This window comes from Rhipicephalus microplus, unplaced genomic scaffold (genome assembly GCF_043290135.1).
Source record: "Rhipicephalus microplus isolate Deutch F79 unplaced genomic scaffold, USDA_Rmic scaffold_13, whole genome shotgun sequence".
NCBI lineage: Eukaryota > Metazoa > Arthropoda > Arachnida > Ixodida > Ixodidae > Rhipicephalus > Rhipicephalus microplus.
This window is the reverse complement of record NW_027464586.1, coordinates 14,189,493-14,210,931: the sequence shown is the minus strand read 5'-3', so window position 1 is coordinate 14,210,931 and position 21,439 is coordinate 14,189,493. Positions and strand designations below refer to the sequence as shown.

At 46.7% G+C, this 21,439-nt stretch overlaps 1 protein-coding gene and 3 non-coding genes across 4 annotated transcripts in view; 1 reads left to right on the top strand and 3 right to left on the bottom strand.

Moving 5' to 3' along the window:
• Positions 1–21,439, top strand: part of LOC142783966 (uncharacterized) — a 309,142-nt gene that overhangs the window by 242,022 nt on the left and 45,681 nt on the right. The window lies entirely within an intron of this gene.
• On the bottom strand, positions 4,342–4,414 carry TRNAT-CGU (transfer RNA threonine (anticodon CGU)). The gene has a single exon. It is a non-coding gene; the product is annotated as a tRNA-Thr (tRNA).
• Positions 4,798–4,870, bottom strand: TRNAT-CGU (transfer RNA threonine (anticodon CGU)). Its single transcript has one exon. It is a non-coding gene; the product is annotated as a tRNA-Thr (tRNA).
• Positions 5,710–5,782, bottom strand: TRNAT-CGU (transfer RNA threonine (anticodon CGU)). The gene has a single exon. It is a non-coding gene; the product is annotated as a tRNA-Thr (tRNA).

Below are 21,439 nucleotides of genomic sequence, written 5' to 3'. Positions count from 1 at the left end.
AACTCAGTAAAATGTAGGCTGGTTCACGAGTTTTCGCATGTCACTAATGGTTATGAAATACTGACTGTAAAAAGTGACGGTTTTGTTTATGGTGTTTTATACCGCCCTCCTAGTGGTAACAAGTCGAACTTCTCAGTATTCTTAGATACATACTTGCGTTGGGTTGGAGACACTGGTAGTACACTAGTTCTTGCAGGTGATCTCAATATCGACGTTGCAAAGCCATCAGAAAGTCAGTTAGAACTTTGTCAAGTTATTGAATCCAATGGGTTTTCTAATGTTATCACCATCCCAACCCGCATTGACAAAAACACTGCGACATTAATAGATATGTTCATTACTAACATAGAAGCTTCGAAATGTTTGTCCGGCGTACTAAGCGCACCCATCAGTGACCACCATCCTATCTTTATGCTGATAAACAAAACCGTAAACTGTGCGCCATCCCAACTCAGAGAACCGATAGTTATTCAAGATATTATTGAACATACACTGGCTGCATTTCGCAAGGAGATATCGTTAACCGATTGGTCAGGCGTGTATTGCAAGAAAGAACCTGAAGCCGCCTATGATATTTTCCATGACAAACTGATAAGGGTGTACAAGAAATGCTTTCCGTACAAACAGCTCAAGCATACGCGCAAAGCCAAAAAACCGTGGCTGACTAAAAGTTGTCTTAATGAAATAAAACGTAAAAATAAATTGTTCAAAAACTTCCTGAAAAACAAGAACGAAGAAACGCTTAAACGTTTCAAAGCCCAGCGAAATAAAGTAAACAGCCTGTTGCGTTACAAAAAGAGAACGTACTTAAACAGCATCTTCAACAAAGATGTAATGAATAAACAAGACTTGGCATGGTCTAGACTAAACAAATTTCTTGGCCGTAACGGTGATGACTTCAGGCCTACTGAGCTTGTGATAGACGGTGACGTTATTTGTAAGGATGATTTAGCAAACTTATTCAATGATTATTTTGTATCTCTAGCAAAGGAACAGTACAATTCAGCTTGTACCACATAATGAACAGTATCTCTGAGAGCGCGTTTTTGGCGCCAACAACAGCTGGTGAACTTTCACATGCTTTTTCGTCTGTAAAAACAGCCCGTGTTGTGACGCATATGACATACAGATTAAGCCCATCAAACACGTATTAGATATCATTGCTGAATTATTAGAGCATATCTTTATTCTTGCTTTTTCCACAGGAATTTTCCCACAAAGGTTACAAGTTGCAAAAGTGGTTGTGCTGTACAAAGGAGGAGATAAAAATGCACTAAACAATTACCGACCGATATCTATACTTCCAGTAATTTCAAAAGGTCTGGAAAAACTAATTCAAAAGCGTATGGTTTCTTTCCTAGATAAGCACCACATCATCACTCCTTCGCAGTTTGGTTTTATCAAAGGCCGTACGACTGAACATGCTCTTTTAGAACAGAAAGAATTTATACTAAATGCTTTTGAACGCGAACTACACACTTTAGGCATCTTTGTAGACTATTCAAAGGCGTTCGACACAATAAATCACATTACGCTGCTAAAGAAATGTGCACACTATAGATTTCGAGGTGTTTTCTTAAAACTCATTGAATCATACCTAATTTATCGGCAGCAGGAAGTAGTCGTCAGCAATTGTACCTTCAACTTACTAAAAATTTCAGCGGGTGTACCACAAGGTAGCATATTAGGGCCTCTGCTTTTTTGTATATACATAAATGATATTCTAAAAATTGACACGTCTGTAAAATGTATTATATATGCTGATGATACAACCTTGCTTCTTACTGCTGAAAATTATACAAGCTTAATTAATGACGCAAATGAGGTACTGGCGAAGTTGGCCACGTGGACATGCGTTAACTGTTTAAAACTTAACACATCAAAAACAAAAGCTGTATATTTCAGGCTGAAAAATAAACAAACCCCTTGTCGTGTCCCATTAAACCTTGGCAGTTCAGAACTTGAGATAGTACAGCGTATTAAGTGTCTGGGAATAATTTTCGATCAACACATGTCTTGGAACGCACACACTGAAAAACTATGTGGCACTATATCAAGGATTTCGGGCATATTATCCGGGGTGCGTTTCTCGCTACCTAAGGCAGTTAAACTTCTCATCTATAAATCCCTGTTTTTATCTCACGTCAACTACTGTCATCTGGTTTGGGGTACGACAACTCTAACAAATATCCGCAAACTGCACGTCATACAGAAAAGGGCTGTTCGTGCCATTGCAATGCTCCATATCACAGTCACACCACTCCCATATTTCACGACATGAAGCTGCTACCTCTACCTGAATACTACCGCGCAATGCTTGTGAAACGCTACCAGGCAGGATTAAAAGGCGACAACCTTTTAGGAACCATTGCCAACCTAAACCACCGCAAAGTTCTTTATAACACGCGTTTCAATCACACATGGCTTATCCCGCGCACGCGCATTAACTACGGCAAAGAAATGCTGCGCTTCCTCCTGCCGTTTCACTTGAATGCCATATCGTCTTCCATTTGAGTGACTGTTCTGATTGTAAGTGTAGTAAGCGTATGGGCACATGCCCCATATTTTTTTTTTTACTTTGGTGCTAATCTTGCGATTTTCTTTTCTTGCGTCGTTACACTCTCTTATTGATATCGTATGTGTAAGGAAATAATTACGGTCATTTCTTTGAGCTTATTACTTTTCAATCTTCATGCTTTATTATGCTTATGCTTTATTATGCTTATGCTTATTATACTTTATGCTTTATGCGTGCTCAAATTTTTGTACATTGTCACTGCAATAAAAGTGGTGCCTATGCTGCCCATTTGTAAGGGGTCGTGGTCCCAGTCAAGCCCATTAGAGGCTTTTTGACCACGGTCTCAGCATCCCGAATGTTGAAATAAATAAATAAAAAAGCAAACCTCACCAGCGAATTTCCTCATTGAGCCACTTTCCCCATCTGACGACATGCGCCGGCGTGGTAATGACATCGTTCACGTCGCCCGCCTTAAGCCATATCATATCCCTCTGCCTCCAGGCTCTTAGGTCGCCAGGATAGCTCTTTTTCGGCGGGGTAAAATTGTGAAGAAGAAAACGCATCGTTGGCAAGCAATATCGCCACTGCTTGGGTACTGGGTTCTGGGCTTCTCACGTGTCACCGATTCAAAAATCAAAGAAAAAACTGCTTCGAAATTTTATTCAAAAAACTAGGAATATCACTTAATACTCCCAATATTTTGTCTTTTGGGGCCACTTCATTGGGACACAGCGACAGGAACATCTGCGGGGCTCTCTGCGAATTCATATATAACACAAGAAGATTACCTTGCTGAGTCAGCGATCAGCTCTCGAATTTTACTATCCACACTACCGCTTATTATTTAGCTGATACACTGCAATGATTCAACTCTCCGGAGAATTTCATATAACGATTCCACCTCAGACATTCAACAAATTCTATTATTTCTCTCCCCCCTTTTTTTCTTTTTTTTACATTGCGCCAAATTAATTTCACAGTCAAAACACAGTAATCATATTACCCTAGTCCAGAAAATCTAAAGGTATTGACTTGCATTAACCACCGGCTTCTTGGCCAATCCCCCTTAGTGGGTGAGAGCCACAATAGAAAGGAACAAGCAAGCAAGCAAGCAAGCAAGCAAGCAAGGCTTCTCTCGCTCATCTCGTGCTGATCGTCGCCGGCATCTGCTTGACCGTTGCTCTGTCTCGATCGTGTTTTCATCTTATGGACACCGTCACAGCACACTCCAATAAAATCATTTTCAATATATATATATATATATATATATATAATGAGATATAACAGACAGTAATGCCAAGGAATGTACAGGGGAAGTTATTAACATTAATGGAATGTAAATAAGAAGAAAGAAAAGTGGATGAAAAAATTACCAACTGTAAGCATGAATCGAACCTACGAATTACGCGTTCGATGCTCTAACCACTGAGCTATTACAGCGGCACTCCCTCCATCCACTTTTTTGGGTTTATCTGTGAATTTAGAAGTAGGAGCGACAGTCAGCGCCATCTATAAGCCAAACAACGAGTGTGAAAACACTCTTATGCGCATGTTTGGCGTCACGTAGCACGTGAACTTATTATGAGCGGGCAGCTGATTAACTGTCCCTCTTATACAACCTAAACACACCAAGTCTGCCAGTACGAGACCCTCGTTCAATGAAATAAGGGAAAGAAGTGTATACCTAAGGGCTCGTTTTTCCGTGTTTTTAACACAATAATAATGAGATATAACAGACAGTAATGCCAAGGAATGTACAGGGGAAGTTATTAACATTAATGGAATGTAAATAAGAAGAAAGAAAAGTGGATGAAAAAATTACCAACTGTAAGCAGGAATCGAACCTACGACCTTCGAATTACGCGTTCGATGCTCTAACCACTGAGCTATTACAGCGGCACTCCCTCCATCCACTTTTTTGGGTTTATCTGTGAATTTAGAAGTAGGAGCGACAGTCAGCGCCATCTATAAGCCAAACAACGAGTGTGAAAACACTCTTATGCGCATGTTTGGCGTCACGTAGCACGTGAACTTATTATGAGCGGGCAGCTGATTAATTGTCCCTCTTATACAACCTAAACACACCAAGTCTGCCAGTACGAGACCCTCGTTCAATGAAATAAGGGAAAGAAGTTTATACCTAAGGGCTCGTTTTTCCGTGTTTTTAACACAATAATAATGAGATATAACAGACAGTAATGCCAAGGAATGTACAGGGGAAGTTATTAACATTAATGGAATGTAAATAAGAAGAAAGAAAAGTGGATGAAAAAATTACCAACTGTAAGCAGGAATCGAACCTACGACCTTCGAATTACGCGTTCGATGCTCTAACCACTGAGCTATTACAGCGGCACTCCCTCCATCCACTTTTTTGGGTTTATCTGTGAATTTAGAAGTAGGAGCGACAGTCAGCGCCATCTATAAGCCAAACAACGAGTGTGAAAACACTCTTATGCGCATGTTTGGCGTCACGTAGCACGTGAACTTATTATGAGCGGGCAGCTGATTAATTGTCCCTCTTATACAACCTAAACACACCAAGTCTGCCAGTACGAGACCCTCGTTCAATGAAATAAGGGAAAGAAGTGTATACCTAAGGGCTCGTTTTTCCGTGTTTTTAACACAATAATAATGAGATATAACAGACAGTAATGCCAAGGAATGTACAGGGGAAGTTATTAACATTAATGGAATGTAAATAAGAAGAAAGAAAAGTGGATGAAAAAATTACCAACTGTAAGCAGGAATCGCACCTACGACCTTCGAATTACGCGTTCGATGCTCTAACCACTGAGCTATTACAGCGGCACTCCCTCCATCCACTTTTTTGGGTTTATCTGTGAATTTAGAAGTAGGAGCGACAGTCAGCGCCATCTATAAGCCAAACAACGAGTGTGAAAACACTCTTATGCGCATGTTTGGCGTCACGTAGCACGTGAACTTATTATGAGCGGGCAGCTGATTAATTGTCCCTCTTATACAACCTAAACACAACAAGTCTGCCAGTACGAGACCCTCGTTCAATGAAATAAGGGAAAGAAGTGTATACCTAAGGGCTCGTTTTTCCGTGTTTTTAACACAATAATAATGAGATATAACAGACAGTAATGCCAAGGAATGTACAGGGGAAGTTATTAACATTAATGGAATGTAAATAAGAAGAAAGAAAAGAGGATGAAAAAATTACCAACTGTAAGCAGGAATCGAACCTACGACCTTCGAATTACGCGTTCGATGCTCTAACCACTGAGCTATTACAGCGGCACTCCCTCCATCCACTTTTTTGGGTTTATCTGTGAATTTAGAAGTAGGAGCGACAGTCAGCGCCATCTGTTATATCTGTTATATCTGTTATGTCTGTTATATCTCATTATTATTGTGTTAAAAACACGGAAAAACGAGCCCTTAGGTATACACTTCTTTCCCTTATATATATATATAAATATATATATATATATATATATATATATATATATATATATATATATATATATATATATATATATATATATATATTGTCGCGGTACAACGCGAACAAAGCACAGGTACGCCTTGAGACAGCGAAAGCAGCGTGTTCTCAACAGCTAAGCGGCAAGATTGTCTTCTTCGTTCTCGAGTCAAGCCAGAGGCCTACTACCTGGAGTCCGCTAAATCCCCCCATCATCGTTTTTGTCCACATGTAGACACGGGTCATTTGCCTCCCTCTTAAAGAGCATCGACCCGATGCGAAATCAATAATGCAGTTTCTTTAAAAGAAAAGTCTCACGCAATCACTCGCTGACGTAAGGCTTCATGCGCACTATGTGAACGAGTTCAGGATAGTGTTGGCGACGCTTGGTACTACACGAATTGTCGGGAACGACTTCGTAAGTGACGTCACTCAGTTGTCGCAGCACTTGGTACGGCTCAAAGTATCTTCTTAAGAGCTTTTCTGAAAGTCCTCCTTTCCGAACGAGTGTCCAAAAACATACTTTGTCGCCAGTTTCATAGACAACTGCTCTGCGGTGAGCATTATACCGGCCTGCTTCGTACTCTTGCTGCTGACGGATCCGTAAACGTGGCAGTTGTCTAGCGTCTTCCGCGCATTCCGTAAACGTGTTGGCGTATGGGTAAATGTCGTCAATTTCGTGCGGCATCATCGCATCTAACATAGTTCGTACTTCTCGTCCACGAACGAGGCTGAACGGGGTCTTGCGGATGGTTTCTTGCTTGCCCGTGCTGTACGCAAACGTTATGTATGGCAAGATTTCATCCCCATTTTTGTGTTCAACGTCTACGAACATCGAAAGCATGTCTTCAATGGTTTCGTTCAGACGCTCCGTCAGCCCATTTGTTTGTGGGTGGTAGGCAGCGGTATTACGATGCGTTGTTCCACTTTGCATCAGGACGCGATCCAAAAGAGCTGCCGTAAATGCGGTTCCTCTGTCTGTGATCACGACGGTTGGTGCACATTGCTTCAGTACAATATTCTCGATGAAAAATCTTGCCACCTCCGCTGCTGTACCTCTCTGGATAGCTTTTGTCTCGGCATAACGGGTAAGGTAATCAGTCGGGACAATAACCCAGCGGTTCCCAGCAGTAGAAGTAGGAAGTGGGCCCAAAATATCCATGCCAATCTGGTCGAATGGTGTTCTCGGGACCTGCACGGGCTGCAGGAGGCCAGCTGGTTTAGTCGGTGGTGACTTGCGTTGCTGGCAGGCTAGACATGTATAAACGTGGTGCTTCACGGCTGTGGTTATTCTCGGCCAGTAATACCTTTGCTGTACTCTGGCCAACGTTCTCATGTAGCCCAAATGACCAGTGGTCACCTCGTTGTGGCATGCTTTGAGTACTTCGGTACGAAGGGCTGCTGGGATGACGAGCAGATAGGCGGACCCTGTCGGCGAAAGGATTCTTTTGTAGAGTACTCCGCCCCGTAAACAAAACGATGACAACACTCTTGCAAAAACTCTTGGCGCCTTCTGAGAACTGCCTTCCAAGTAGTTAATTAAGCCAAGCAACTCAGTGTCGTCACGTTGTTGTTGCGCAATGGCGGTTGTGTCGAGGAGACCGAGAAATGCCGTTTCATCCATCTCAGGTAGGGTTGCCGACTCAATGGGTGAACGGTACAGACAGTCAGCGTCCATAAGTCGCTTGCCTGACTTGTGCATGACCATCATGTCAAACTCTGGCAGTTTTAGGCTTCCACCCGCTAATCGGTTGGTGGGATTTTTTAGATTAGTTAACCAGCAAAGGGAGTGATGGTCACTAATAACTTTGAAGTGCCAGCCGTACAAGTACGGGCGAAATTTTGTTACTGTCCATACTAGGATGAGGCATTCTTTCTCTGTTGTTGAATAGATAGCCTCGGCGCGTGTTAGCGTTCGGCTTGCGTAGGCGATCACTCTTTCTGTGTCCTCTTGCCGTTGCACAAGCACAGCCCCAAGACCTACATTGCTAGCGTATGTGTGAAACATCGTCAGGGCTTGTTTGTCGAAGTGGGCAAGCACCGGGGGCGTTTGAAGACGTTGACGAAGGTCAATAAAGGCAGCCTCCTGTTCTTCTTTTCACTCAAAGGCAACGTCGTCTCTTGTGAGACGAGTTAGTGGCGATGCCGTGCGGGCGAAGTCTGTGATAAACCGGTGATAATAGACACAAAGGCCCAGGAAGCGTCTGACAGCCTTCTTATTAGAGGGTACTGGGAACTGTGCGAAGGCGGCAATTTTCCCAGGATCGGGCTGGAAGACTACGTTGCTGACGACGTGACCGAGAAACTGAAGTTTGTGAAAAAAGAATAGACACTTTTCTGGTTTCGATGTTAGGCCCGCGGACCGTATGGCACGTATAACAACTTCCAGTCTTTTGAGATGCTCGTCAAAAGTGGTCGAAAACACTATACCGTCGTTCAGATAGACTAGACACGTCCTCCACTTCAATCCCGAAAGCACAGTGTCCATAAGCCTTTGAAAAGTCACGGGCGTGGAGCACAAACCGAAAGGCAAAACTTTAAATTCATATAAACCATCTGGCGTCACAAAAGCGGTTTTCTCTCGGTATCTTAAGTCTACCTCTATCTGCCAGTATTCACTCCTCATGTCCATGGAAGAAAAGTAGCGAGCGTGCCGAACTCAGTCAAGGGAGTCATCAATACGTGAGAGCGGGTAGACATCTTTCTTGGTCACCCGACTCAGCTTCCTGTAGTCCACGAAAAAACGCGTGGTGCCTTCCTTTTTCTTTACTAGCACTACAAGTGATGCCCAGGGGCTCTGTGACGGTTGAATGACGTCATCTTCAAGCATTTTCGCGACTTGTTGTATGACTTCGCATTCCTTTGAAGCTACACAATAAGGGTTCTGTTGGGTAGTTCTCACCGTGTCTTCGGTGATTATTCGGTGGTTTGTCAAAGGTGTTCGACCAACTCGTGATGTCGTTGAAAAGCAGTCGCGGAATTCGGCTAGCAGCTGAAAAAGTCTCTGTCGCTCGTCCTTTGACAGAGTGGTGCCAACGTCGAGAACGGTTTCTGCCTATTGATTAGGCGCTTCGTCCAATACCGACAAACATAAACTGCCTCGCATTTCTACAATATTGTCGTAAGAAGCGATAGCTGTGCCACTCGGAAGGTGCTGGCGCTCAGCACTAAAGTTTGTCAGAAGTAAATTCGTGTGTCCACCAGTGAGACGGACGATACCTCGTGCGACTGAAATGCCCTGGCTAAATAGCAGCGAGCCAATTCGGTCAGCAATGCCTTCGCCATCAAACGCTTCGTGCCCTTACCGAAACAAGTGTGCATGACCGGAGCGCGACGACCACATCATCATCAACTATACGTAAAGTGTTACGTATTGCGTCTGAACAGTCAACTAAACCAGGGCTGTTGAGGAACGTATTTGAACGGTCCGGGATGTTGATGACGGCACAATATTCTCTTAAGAAGTCCATTCCTATGATCAGGTCCTTGCAACGTGAGGTGAGGATGACGAACGTCACCACGAAAGAACAGCAACCGATGTCGAGTCTTGCTGTACACCTTCCGACAGGCATGAACAGCTGGCCGCTTGCTGTCCTCAGGTGAGGTGCCATCCACGTAGTCTTCACTTTTTTGAGGCGTACGGCAAGTTTTCACTTATGATAAAAAAGTCGGCGCCAGTGTCAACTAAGGCTGTTACTTGCTGTCCGTCTACCGAAACTGTAATATCTGTGGACACAGTTTCGTCGATGTTATAACTTCTCGGCTTTACGGCGTCCTGTGGTACAAGTATAATGAAGGAATGATGACAACAAAAGGGAATAGCAAGCATCATCGCAAAGTAAGGCACCACGAGATTGGCGCTCGAGCTCCTCCATCTTTCTCATCCTGTCGCTATCTCCAATCTCCCACCTGCCCATTTGGTTCGCCCAATAAACCTCTTTACATTTGGTGGAGGTGCTGAGTAACCACATCGCCTACAACCTGGAACTCCGATCTCGCACCCTGCCGTCGACCATGCAAGTTGACGCTGCCCAACAAACAATACCTTTCGGGGCCGCTACTTGCCCCGGCCCGGTTCATCAGAGAGACCCCCCGATCTTTGCCGGCCCCGAAGACCAGGACGTCGAGGACTGGCTGTCGTCATATGCGAAAGTCAGTTGACCCAACAGATGGGATGACGCTGCTAAGTTAGGCACTGTCAATTTTTATCTCACCGACGTGGCCAAGCTGTTCTATACGAACCACGTAACCGAGTTCGCGAATTGGTCCGCCTTCAAGGAGGCAATATGTGCCGTTTTTGGTCGTCCTGCCTTACGGAAGCTACACGCCGAACAACGTCTGCGCACACGGGCACAGGAGCCAGGTGAAACTTTTACATCATATATAGAAAATGTGATTGATCTCTGCCGGCACGTCGATGCTTCCATGAGCGAGAGTGCGAAGATACAGCACATTATGAAGGGCGTCGACGATGACGTTTTCCAGATGCTTCTCGCGAAGTCTCCAAGCACTGTGGCAGAAGTAGTGACTTTGTGCCAAAGCTATGATGAATTGCGGAGGCAACGAGCTCAGACGCGACGCTCATTCCAGACAATCCAACCAGTGACCGCACTGGACGCACTGGACGCTATGGGATCTGGCACCGGCATGGGGGGATCTGGCACCGGCATGGCTGTCAGTCACTCACGGCTCGTCTTTCTTCAGGTTGCGCAGATGCTGGCAACTTTCCTTGGTTCTGGAGCAACAACGTGTCCTATCTTCGATGACGGCACAAACCCGGATATCTGCCCGGCTTTTCAACTGCTGTCGGATTGCTCCTCACCGCTGGATGTGCTAGCGCTGTCGGCACCGTCCGGCTACCGTTACTTCGTCTGGCAACCCGGGACGCTACAGGACAGCGCAGGGCTACTTAAGCGACTACTGCAACCACCCACTTTGGGATCTGGCACCGGCATGGCTGTCAGTCACTCACGGCTCGTCTTTCTTCAGGTTGCGCAGATGCTGGCAATTTTCCTTGGTTCTGGAGCAACAACGTGTCGTATCTTCGATGACGGCACAAACCCGGATATCTGCCCGGCTTTTCAACTGCTGTCGGATTGCTCCTCACCGCTGGATGTGCTAGCGCTGTCGGCACCGTCCGGCTACCGTTACTTCGTCTGGCAACCCGGGGCGCTACAGGACGGCGCAGGGCTACTTAAGCGACTACTGCAACCACCCACTTTGGGATCTGGCACGGGCATGGCTGTCAGTCACTCACGGCTCGTCTTTCTTCAGGTTGGTTATTCTTATCGCCTTGTTAACGGAAAGCCGTTTAAAAAATTGGTGCCAGATCCCAACTCGCTGTCGACTACGATTGTTCAAAGTGTTTTCCTGCTGGGTGCAAAATTTTTGTCATGCATGCGTGTTGCTCGAATGTTGCTGCTCCTGTCTGGGGATGTAGAACAAAACCCGGGCCCTCTGACATCCCAACAAGAAAAAGAAATGTTTGATGTCATCATGACACTACCGTCAATGCAACAGCAACAGACTGAAATTCTTTCGGAAATTCGTTCTATTCGAGCCGACCAACAAGCACTCGAACAAAAGCTATCGCAACTGGCAGAAAAGGTCAAGCTCGTGGAAGATAACGTGTCCCCTTTACGGGATGCCGTAACGCAACTACTCGCTCAAAATGAAGATCTTGCTGATATCTGCGCCAAATTACGGGACTCGTATGAGGACCTAGATGGCAGATCTAGAAGAAACAATTTGATAGTTTATGGCCTTCCAGATACTGTAAATGAAACGTGGGCTCAGTCAGAGGCTCGAGTGATTGCCTTTTGCTCCGAAAAACTGAACGTGGCAGTCAGCACTGCTGCCATTGAAAGAGCTCACAGGCTAGGACGCTACACAGCGGTAAAGGCAAGGCCCATAATTCTGAGGTTTTTGTCATTTAAAGACAAAGAACGTGTGCTTGCTGTTGCCTCAAAGCTGAAAGGAACTGAGTTCGCGTTGAGTGAGGACTATTCCAGTAAAGTTCAACAGGAAAGGAAGAAATTGATTCAGTTCGCCAAGGACCGTAAAGCAGAATACAAGTTGCTTTTTAATAAAATGAAAAAAGGCAACCAAACCTTCGTATATAATGCTGAAACCGACACCGTGACCAGGGATACTCAATAGCCACTAACGAATGCAGCTTACCGTAAAAAGAAACCATCCGGCAAACACGATCTCGTATGTATTGTAGTAAATTGCAGAAGCCTCAAAAATAAAACTATAGAGTTCAGTTCCTTGATAGAATCAACAAATCCGCACGTAGTCATTGGTACAGAATCATGGCTCGACAACACAATTAGCGACAGCGAAATGTTTCCCTCTGGCTATACCGTATATAGGAAAGACCGTAATTGCCATGGTGGTGGTGTATTTGTTCTCATTCAAGATAGCATAGCTAGCAATTCTATAAGCATCGAAGCCGACTCATGCGAAACTGTCTGGTGTAATATTTTGCTACAAAACGGTTCTTCCGTTGCCATTGGCTCATTTTATAGGCCGCCCGGTATAAAAACTGCCCATCCTCTCTTTCAGTTGAGCAACGTTTTATTAAGTTTGCAAACAACGCACGTAATTCTCGGAGGCGATTTTAACTTCCCGGATGTAGAATGGAAGTCCTTTAAACCCGTGTTAAACACAACGTTTTTCCTGTATACTACCTTTAGGGAGATGATTAATGCCCACTCATTATTTCAATTTGTCGAAGCGCCAACAAGAATTGGTGGTGACAGTGCAAACATTCTTGATTTATTTTTGTGCAGTGAACCGGATCTTGTATCCTCTGTTGTCACGGTCCCTGGTATCAGCGACCATGAAGTTGTTGTCACTAAAATGTCTCGTAGTGCTAAAAACCGCCGCGCTCAGGCACCCCGCAAAGTGTTCTCATATGAAAAAGGTGACTACCCATCACTGTCGCGTGAACTGGATGCATTTTTTCCTGAGTTCCAATCGCATAGTTCATCGTTAGACATGAATGCGCAGTGGAATTTCTTCAAAACAAAGATAATGTCCTTGACCCAAACTTTCATTCCTTCGTGTATCATTTCGGCCAGGCGACGCAATGATAAACCATGGCTCACTAGGGAACTCCGATCAAAGATGAATAGAAAGAATCGATTGTATCGAAAGTATTGCCAAGTGCCTGATCCTGCGTTGCTTTCAAAAATGAAAGAGATAGGCAAAATGGTGACAAAAGCTATGCGCAGAGCACAAGAAATGTACCTTTGTGATCTAGGCGAGAAACTTAAAACAAACCCCAAGGAAGTGTGGAAATACGTGAAAAATAAAAGTAATTCTAGACCCACTATTCCTGACATCATGGACGGGATAAATTACGAATCTAACACGGAAGCCAAAGCTCAGGGTTTCAATACATACTTTCAGTCTGTGTTCTCGCATCCAGTTAACACATGTAGTCTATGCCAGAATGATGGCTCGCTCCCGCAAATGAACGACATAGAAATTTCCGAACGCGGTGTCGTGCTCTTGTTGGAAAAAATAAATGTTCACTCTGCTCCTGGTCCTGACTGTATATCCAACTTCGTCTTGAAAAACTGCGCAGTGTCTATCGCCCCTTTTTTAACTCTCATGTACAAAACGTCGCTTGAACAATGCGTTTTACCGGCTGATTGGAAAAATGCCAACGTAACCCCAGTATATAAAAGCGGAGATAAAACAAAAAAGTGTAACTACAGGCCCATTTCTCTGACAAGCGTGTGCTGCAAGACACTCGAACATATCATTTACACAACCTAATGAATCATCTTCAAAGTAATAACTTCTTTTCCCCATTGCAACACGGTTTCAGGGCGGGTTTTTCGTGCGATACACAACTGGTCGAGTTCACGCACGACATTGCAGCTTCTATTAACTCAGGCCTTCAGGTTGACTGTATATTTCTGGATTTCCAGAAGGCATTCGATTCCGTGCCACATGTGTTGTTGTTGCAAAAGCTTCATTGTCTAGGCATACCTAATGCCCTTCTCATGTGGATTGAGGCGTACCTTTCAGAAAGACAGCAGTGCGTGATTCTTGACGGTGTGTGCTCATCAAGCGTCGGTGTATTGTCAGGAGTGCCACAACGGTCAGTTTTGGGGCCCCTGCTTTTTCTTATTTTTATAAATGATATCTCCGACAATCTCTCTAGCCGTGTTCGATTGTATGCTGACGATTGCTGCATTTACAGTAACATTACCTCTGAAGCGGACACCGTTCAATTGCAGAATGACTTGAACTCCATAGTTTCTTGGTGTGATTCATGGAGAATGACACTAAATCTGTCGAAGTGTAAACTGGTGAGGTTTACGAACAAAAAACAGCCTCGGATTTCAAATTACGTCATGGCCGGGGCTACCTTGCCGGTTGAAACAGAATATAAATACCTAGGGGTCATTTTTTCTGCCAACCTATCTTGGAACGCTCATAATAATTACTTAACATTAAAAGCTAGTCGAGTGCTAAATTTTTTGAGGCGCAATTTCAGACAGGCACGAACTAAGTTGAAAGAAACACTATACATATCCAATGTGCGTCCCATATTAGAATATGCCTGCAGTGCCTGGGACCCCTCAACAAAATCAAATATAGAAGCCCTGGAGCGTGTACAGGCACGCGCAGCACGCTTTGTGGCAAGCAATTATAACTTTACCATAAGATCAGCTGACATTCGTTCAGGATTGCAATGGCCTCTGTTAGCTGACCGGCGAAAATACCTACGACTGTCCCTATTTTACAGCATATTCATGAACAAAACAGGCATCGACAAGGATCAGTATATAAGGCCACCTACCTATGTGTCACCCCGTACTGACCATTCTTTAAAACTGCGTGAATACACTTCCAGGATCAACGCATTCATATACGCCTTTTTTCCAAGAACCACGCATGAGTGGAACGGCTTGCCAGAGGAAATTGTCTCTGCGCCTCCCTTATCTTTTGTTAAAAATTTGCACAATTTTTTGTTGAACTAATCATTACTGTACATTTCTGATGCGTTCCGTACTAATTATTTTCTTTTGTTTTTATTGCCCTGTGTTACCAATAGCACTCTTATCTTTCAACGTTTGCTTTGTATTTGCAATTTGATGCCATATTTATGACAGTGTTGTTTCACTTTGTTGTTTCACTTTGTTATGACTATGTTCTTTCAAACGATACAGCCTTTTATCCGCAACCATCTTTTTCGGTATATCGACTGTACTGTATTCTTTTGCTTGTTCTCCCCCTACAATAATGCCCGTAAGGGCGATGTAGGTATATGTATAAATAAAAGTATAAAAAAATAAATAGACTGACCAGACAAACCTTCTCGCACAAATGAAAGACTTCGTGCGAGAAAAAGTGGCTCGGCAGCTTTCTCTGCTGCCTTTTGCTCAACGCCAGGAGCTCTCGCACCAACAGCCACTGCGACACCCACCACCATTGGCTCCCATGCTCCGACATGTGGTCCAGGAGCAGATTTCCGAGGCTATGCCGGTGCCCTTGCAGCAGCCCCCCGTCACCGCGCCTCTTACTTACGCTGAGGCTCTAAAGCGGCAGCAGCGACACCACCCCCGTCGTTCCAGGGACTGCCGTATACCTCAGCCTCGATTCAGCCGTCCACCGCCTGGGTTCCTCCCATTGCCACCACAGCCTCGACTCACCCGTCTGCCACATGGACTGGTCCCCTCGTCGCCAGTACTTGGAGAACGCGCGATAACCGGCCCATCTGTTTTGCGTGCGGCGGCCCTGGCCATATCGCCCGTTACTGCCGTCGTCGCGTGCCGGGATACACAGACGCCCGGACACAGAACAGCTTCATGGACCTTTCTCTATGCCGTCTGGAAAAGTCTGACCCTCGGTCAAGCTCGTCTTCACGGGAACATACGCGTACTATGTCTGGTCGCTCACCTTCACCCCGTCGTCGCTCCCTGTCACCCATGCGTCGTCGGCCAGCTCCTGAACACGAGGGAAACTAACCGCCGCACTTCAGGAGGCAAGAACTGCGCTGTCGAAATGCTCAAGTCCTCGGACATTGCTGTCGAATATTGTAGAAGTTTTTGAAGAAGGTACTCGAGCATATGCTCTAGTGGATACTGGTGCTGCCGTTTCTGTGATAGACGCTAAACTTTGCCGCAAGCTCCGAAAAGTGAAGACGTCTCTTAATATGATGTCCTTGCAAACAGCGAATGGGGCCCGGTTCAGCCTGTAGCCGCCTGTACTGTCCGACTGATGATCGCGAAGGACCACTACACTGTTGAGTTTATTGTCCTGTCGTCATGCTCACTCGACATCATACTTGGATGGGATTTTTTATCGCGTAACCATGCCGTTATTGATTGTGCAAGATCGGAGCTTGAACTTTTCCCGTTTTACGACCAACCAACCAGCCGCATTCAGCCCGCTGTACACAAACTCGTCATCAAAGAAGGCACTGAAATTCCTCCGACAGCAGCTGTGTTGCTCACCGTGTTCTGTGACGGCACTAGGAACGAAGCTGCATTCTTTGAGCCATCAAGCCTCTTCCTTAGTCAAAGATCACTTCTTCTGCCTTATTCAACCCTCTCTATTTCTGAAGAAATCGGTGCTCTTTGCCTCATCAATCCCCTTCCGTATCCCGTTGAACTGTTTCAAGGTGAATCTCTTGGACACGTGCATGCCATTGACAAAGAACAAATTTTTACCATGCCGCCAGATTGTTCCGGTGACTACGACGCCATCAGTGCCCTCAACCCTTCCAAGATACCACCTTGCGAGCTTTTCGATTCATCGATTGCCGACGGACTATCGCCATCTGAACGCTCTGAGCTCCTTCGGCTGCTCTACCAGTTTCGTGAATCCTTTGACGTTGCTCAACCTACCCTTGGCCGAACTCCCAGTTTTTTCCACTGCATCGACACAGGTTCCAACGCGCCAGTACGACAGCGACCATACCGTGTTTCCGCCACGGAACGTCAGGTTATCACCAAACACGTTGACGATATGCTCAAGCGCGACGTTATCCGACCTTCCCAAAGTCCATGGGCATCACCTGTCGTTCTAGTTAAGAAGAAGTATGGTACAATTCGCTTCTGCGTTAATTACAGGCGCTTAAATAAGATCACTCGCAAAGACGTATACCCTTTGCCCAGGATTGATGACGCCCTTGATTGCTTACAAGGTGCCGAGGTTTTTTCGTCGTTAGATTTGCGTTCGGGGTATTGGCATGCGCCCTTTGCAGATGGTGATCGTCCAAAAACAGCGTTCGTGACACCGGACGGGCTACATGAGTTCAATGTCATGCCCTTCAGCCTCTGCAATGCGCCGGCCACATTCGAGCGCATGATGGACTCGGTTCTGCGGGGTTTGAAATGGAACATATGCCTCTGCTACCTCGACGATATCGTCGTCTTTGCACCCAATTTCGCAACACACATTGTACGCCTGAAACATATCCTCACGTGTCTGAAGAATGCGCAGCTCCAACTGAATCTCAAGAAATGCCACTTCGCTGCTCGGACGCTCACCATTCTCGGTCACGTCGTATCAAAGGATGGTGTTCTTCCCGACCCGGCTAAACTACGCGCTGTTGCTGAATTCCCCAAGCCAACGACTGTAAAACAGTTACGCAGCTTCGTAGGATTGTGCTCCTACTTTCGTCGGTTTGTGCGCAACTTTGCCTCCATAATTGCCCCTTTGACCCAACTTTTAAGCAGTGCCAACGACATCTTATCATGGTCTTCCGAATGTGATCACGCATTTACCACTCTTCGCCGTCTCCTGACATCACCGCCTATATTGCGCCACTATGATCCCACGGCTGCAACTGAAATTCATACAGATGCCAGCGGTGTCGGTCTCGGTGCAGTTCTCGCTCAACGTAAGCCTGGATCCCCTGAGTATGTCGTCGCCTACGCCAGCAGAACGCTCAACAAGGCTGAGGTAAACTACAGTGTTACCGAAAAAGAGTGCTTAGCCATACTTTGGGCAATTGTGAAATTTCGCCCATACTTATATGGCCGCACCTTTGCTGTAGGTACAGACCATCATGCCTTATGTTGGTTGTCGTCGCTGAAGGATCCATCAGGTCGCCTTGCTCGTTGGGCTCTGCGACTTCAAGAGTATGACATCCGCGTCGTGTACCGTTCCGGCCGCCAACATGCCGAAACTGATGCGCTCTCGCGATCACCACTGTCGACTGAGGCTGCCTCTATATCTTCTATGAAACACGCGCTGTCCGCTCTTGACATCGACACAATGACCTCTGCACAGCGCGACGATCCATGAATAACTTCGCTTCTGGACGTCTTATCAGGGGTACCGAGACTTCCCATCACTCGAGCAATGCGACGCCAGGCTTCGCACTTCACCATTCGAGGCGGCCTCTTGTACCGGCGCAATTACTCACCAGACGGACGAAGTGGCTGCTCGTTATTCCCCGAAAGCTGGGCTCTACAATCTGTGCATCATTTCACTCCGACCCGCAATGCGCTCACGCCGGTGTCTTCAAGACCTACGAGCGTTTAAGGAAGCGGTACTACTGGCGTGGGATGTTTACTATTGTTCGACAGTTTATTCGCGGCTGCCACGAGTGTCAGTGACGAAAACAGCCACCGAATGCAGGAGCAGCTCCACTACAGCCGTTTGCGTGCCCTGACCGCCCATTCGATCGCGTCGGAATCGACCTTTATGGACCACTGTCATTGACCACAGCAGGTAACCGGTGGGCTATCGTTGCTGTAGATCACCTGACACGGTACGCCGAAACCGCTGCTCTTCCTACGGCGACCTCTCAGGACGTCGCATCTTTCATCCTCCATCGGTTTGTGTTGCGTCACGGCCTTCCTCGCGAGCTCCTCAGTGACCGGGGCCGTGTATTTCTATCCGACGTAATCCAAGCACTTCTCCGTCAGTGCCATATTGTACACCGGATGAGTACTGCTTACCACCCTCAGACGAATGGCGTGACTGAGCAGTTTAATCGGACCCTGGGTGACATGCTCGCGACGCATGTGGCATCTGACCAAACGAACTGGGACCTGGTTCTTCCGTTTCCGACCTACGCGTACAACACCGCTACCCAAGTCACCACCGGCTTTTCTCCATTCTACCTTCTATACGGACGTCAACCATCGCACACAATTGACACTTTGCTGCCATACGCACCAGATGTATCTGAGTGCACGACCGTGTCTGAAGCCGCCCGTCACGCCGAAGAATGCCGCCAACTAGCGAAGCAGTTTACTACGGCTGACCAGCAACGCCAGAAAAAGGCCCGCGATGACGACCACCCTCCTGTCGCCAAGTTCGCCCCTGGAACCCTTGTATGGCGGTATGTAACACCCTGTGCACCTGGTTTGTCTACCAAGCTACTTTCAAATTACCATGGCCCATACCGCGTGGTAGGGAGCACATCGCCCGTCAATTACGCCATTCAACCGCTTACGCCACCCGGTGACCATCGTCGGCGTGGACACGATATTGTTCACGTAGACCGCTTGAAGCCGTACTTCGACCCACTCGTTCCTACTTGTTAGATCGCCAGGATGGCTTGATCTTTCTCGACGGGGGCAATTATAATGAAGGAATGATGACAACGAAAGAGAATAGCAAGCATCATCGCAGAGTAAGGCACCACGAGATCGGCGCTCGAGCTCCTCCATCTTCCTCGTCCTGTCGCTATCTTCAATCTCCCACCTGCCCGTTTGGTTCGCCCAATAAACCTCTTAAACGGGGGCTTTTTTTCGTCGCCTTGACGGCTTGTGACCTCACCCCCGGAGGTCGCCGCCTTCAGTTTTCCCGGCGTGGACTTGGCGACCTCCTTCCAATGACGTCGGCTGTAGTTTGGTGGTGCGACGAAGGCGAATATGCTGGAACTGGAGAGCGCGGTCGACGTCCCAAACCTGGCTGGTAATCAGGCACACTGTCGTCATTGTTGGCACGGCGGTTGTCATAATGGGACTGAGACAAGAAGGGTTCTTGAAAATGAGCGTCCCGGCGTGGTGCGTAGTCGGTGGTGGTGGTGGTGGTGGTGGTGGTGGTGGTGGTGTTGCAGCAGGCGGGGTAAGCCTGGCCTGCATGGCCGGCAATTGTTCCGCCTGAGCATGTCCTGAATTTGGAAATTGTCACCACGTGTCAGACAGCACAGTGTCTCGCAGGAAGATACACAAAATTTGTTGCACGTTCCTCTTAGTTGCCGCGGGTCCTTCAGGAAAGATGACGTCATCAACTGTCCGGTGCCTATGACAGCTTTTTCGCAAGGTGCGGATCATCGCTGCTCTTTGCACATCAAACTGTGGGCAAAGCCAAATGAAATGTTCAATATCCCCGATGTCACCACAGAAGGCACAGAACGGGAAAGCGTATCCCCCAGTCTTGAATGACCAGGCCGGGGTGTATGCGGAGCCGGTTCTTATCTGGTACAAAAGCGTCGCTTCTTGACGAGAAAGTCCATGAATTACACATGCTCTGTGTGGAAACTTGTAGATCACCTTGAATTGATTGCGTATCACATCCTTGTTCTGGTAAGTCTTGGGAGTTCTTACTTTTGGAAGCGATGTACGTGCTTCGCATGCAAGGACATCAGCCTTTTCATTGCCCTCAATGCCAACGTGGGATAGGATCCACTGGAACTTTATATTAAAACTCTTGCCATTTAGGTGTTTGATTAGTGCCAGAGATAACTGGTGATCTTTTTTTAGGTAGGCCACGACGCAGTCTTTGTAGCGCCGATTCGGAGTCCGTCAATACTACAACATCTCTTGCAGAAAAGGATCGCAGTTTTCGCTAAGCCGCCATAATTGCAGCGCTTTCTACAGTTGTGGACGAAACCACGCGATCCAGGCGGCCCGACCAGGACACGCCAAAGCAGGATATGCAGAAAGCCGCTGCGCAGCTATGCGTTTGTGTGCACACTGATCCGTTGGTGTACTCATGTAGGTGGCTGCGGTACATGGTGCTCAAGTGGTCCAGCGCAAGAAATTTTGCTTCCGCGGCTTGAATTGTGCGTTTCGCTGGTAGATTGGGTACGCTGAAGTTACACGCAACATCCACAAAAGACCATGGCGGGTCTATAGGGCGCCGTTCAGGCAGTTTCAAGCCTAAATATCGAAATGTGTTTAGTGCCGCGTTGAAATGTGAGCCAGTTCTTGCTCTTAGCCGCCGGAGAAACGCCGTGCCTGCGAAGGACTCGCCCAGTCTTGACAGCTGCGTCAATAAGGCCTGAGACGCCAAAAGGCGGAGCGGAAGAGACTCGGCTTCATTGGTGACCTCCGTGTTAATAGCCGCCTGAGGGACTCCCATCGCCAAGCGAAGACCCTTTCTGTGTACTGCTTCTAGGCGTTCGAACTGGCTTGGTGATGGTGATATCAGGGGCGGCTGACAAAGGATGCGGCTTGTTGTGAGCGCATCATTCAATTTAAGCATGGACATAGGATTGTTGCCCCAACGAACTCCTGCCATCTGACGAAGAGCGTTGATCC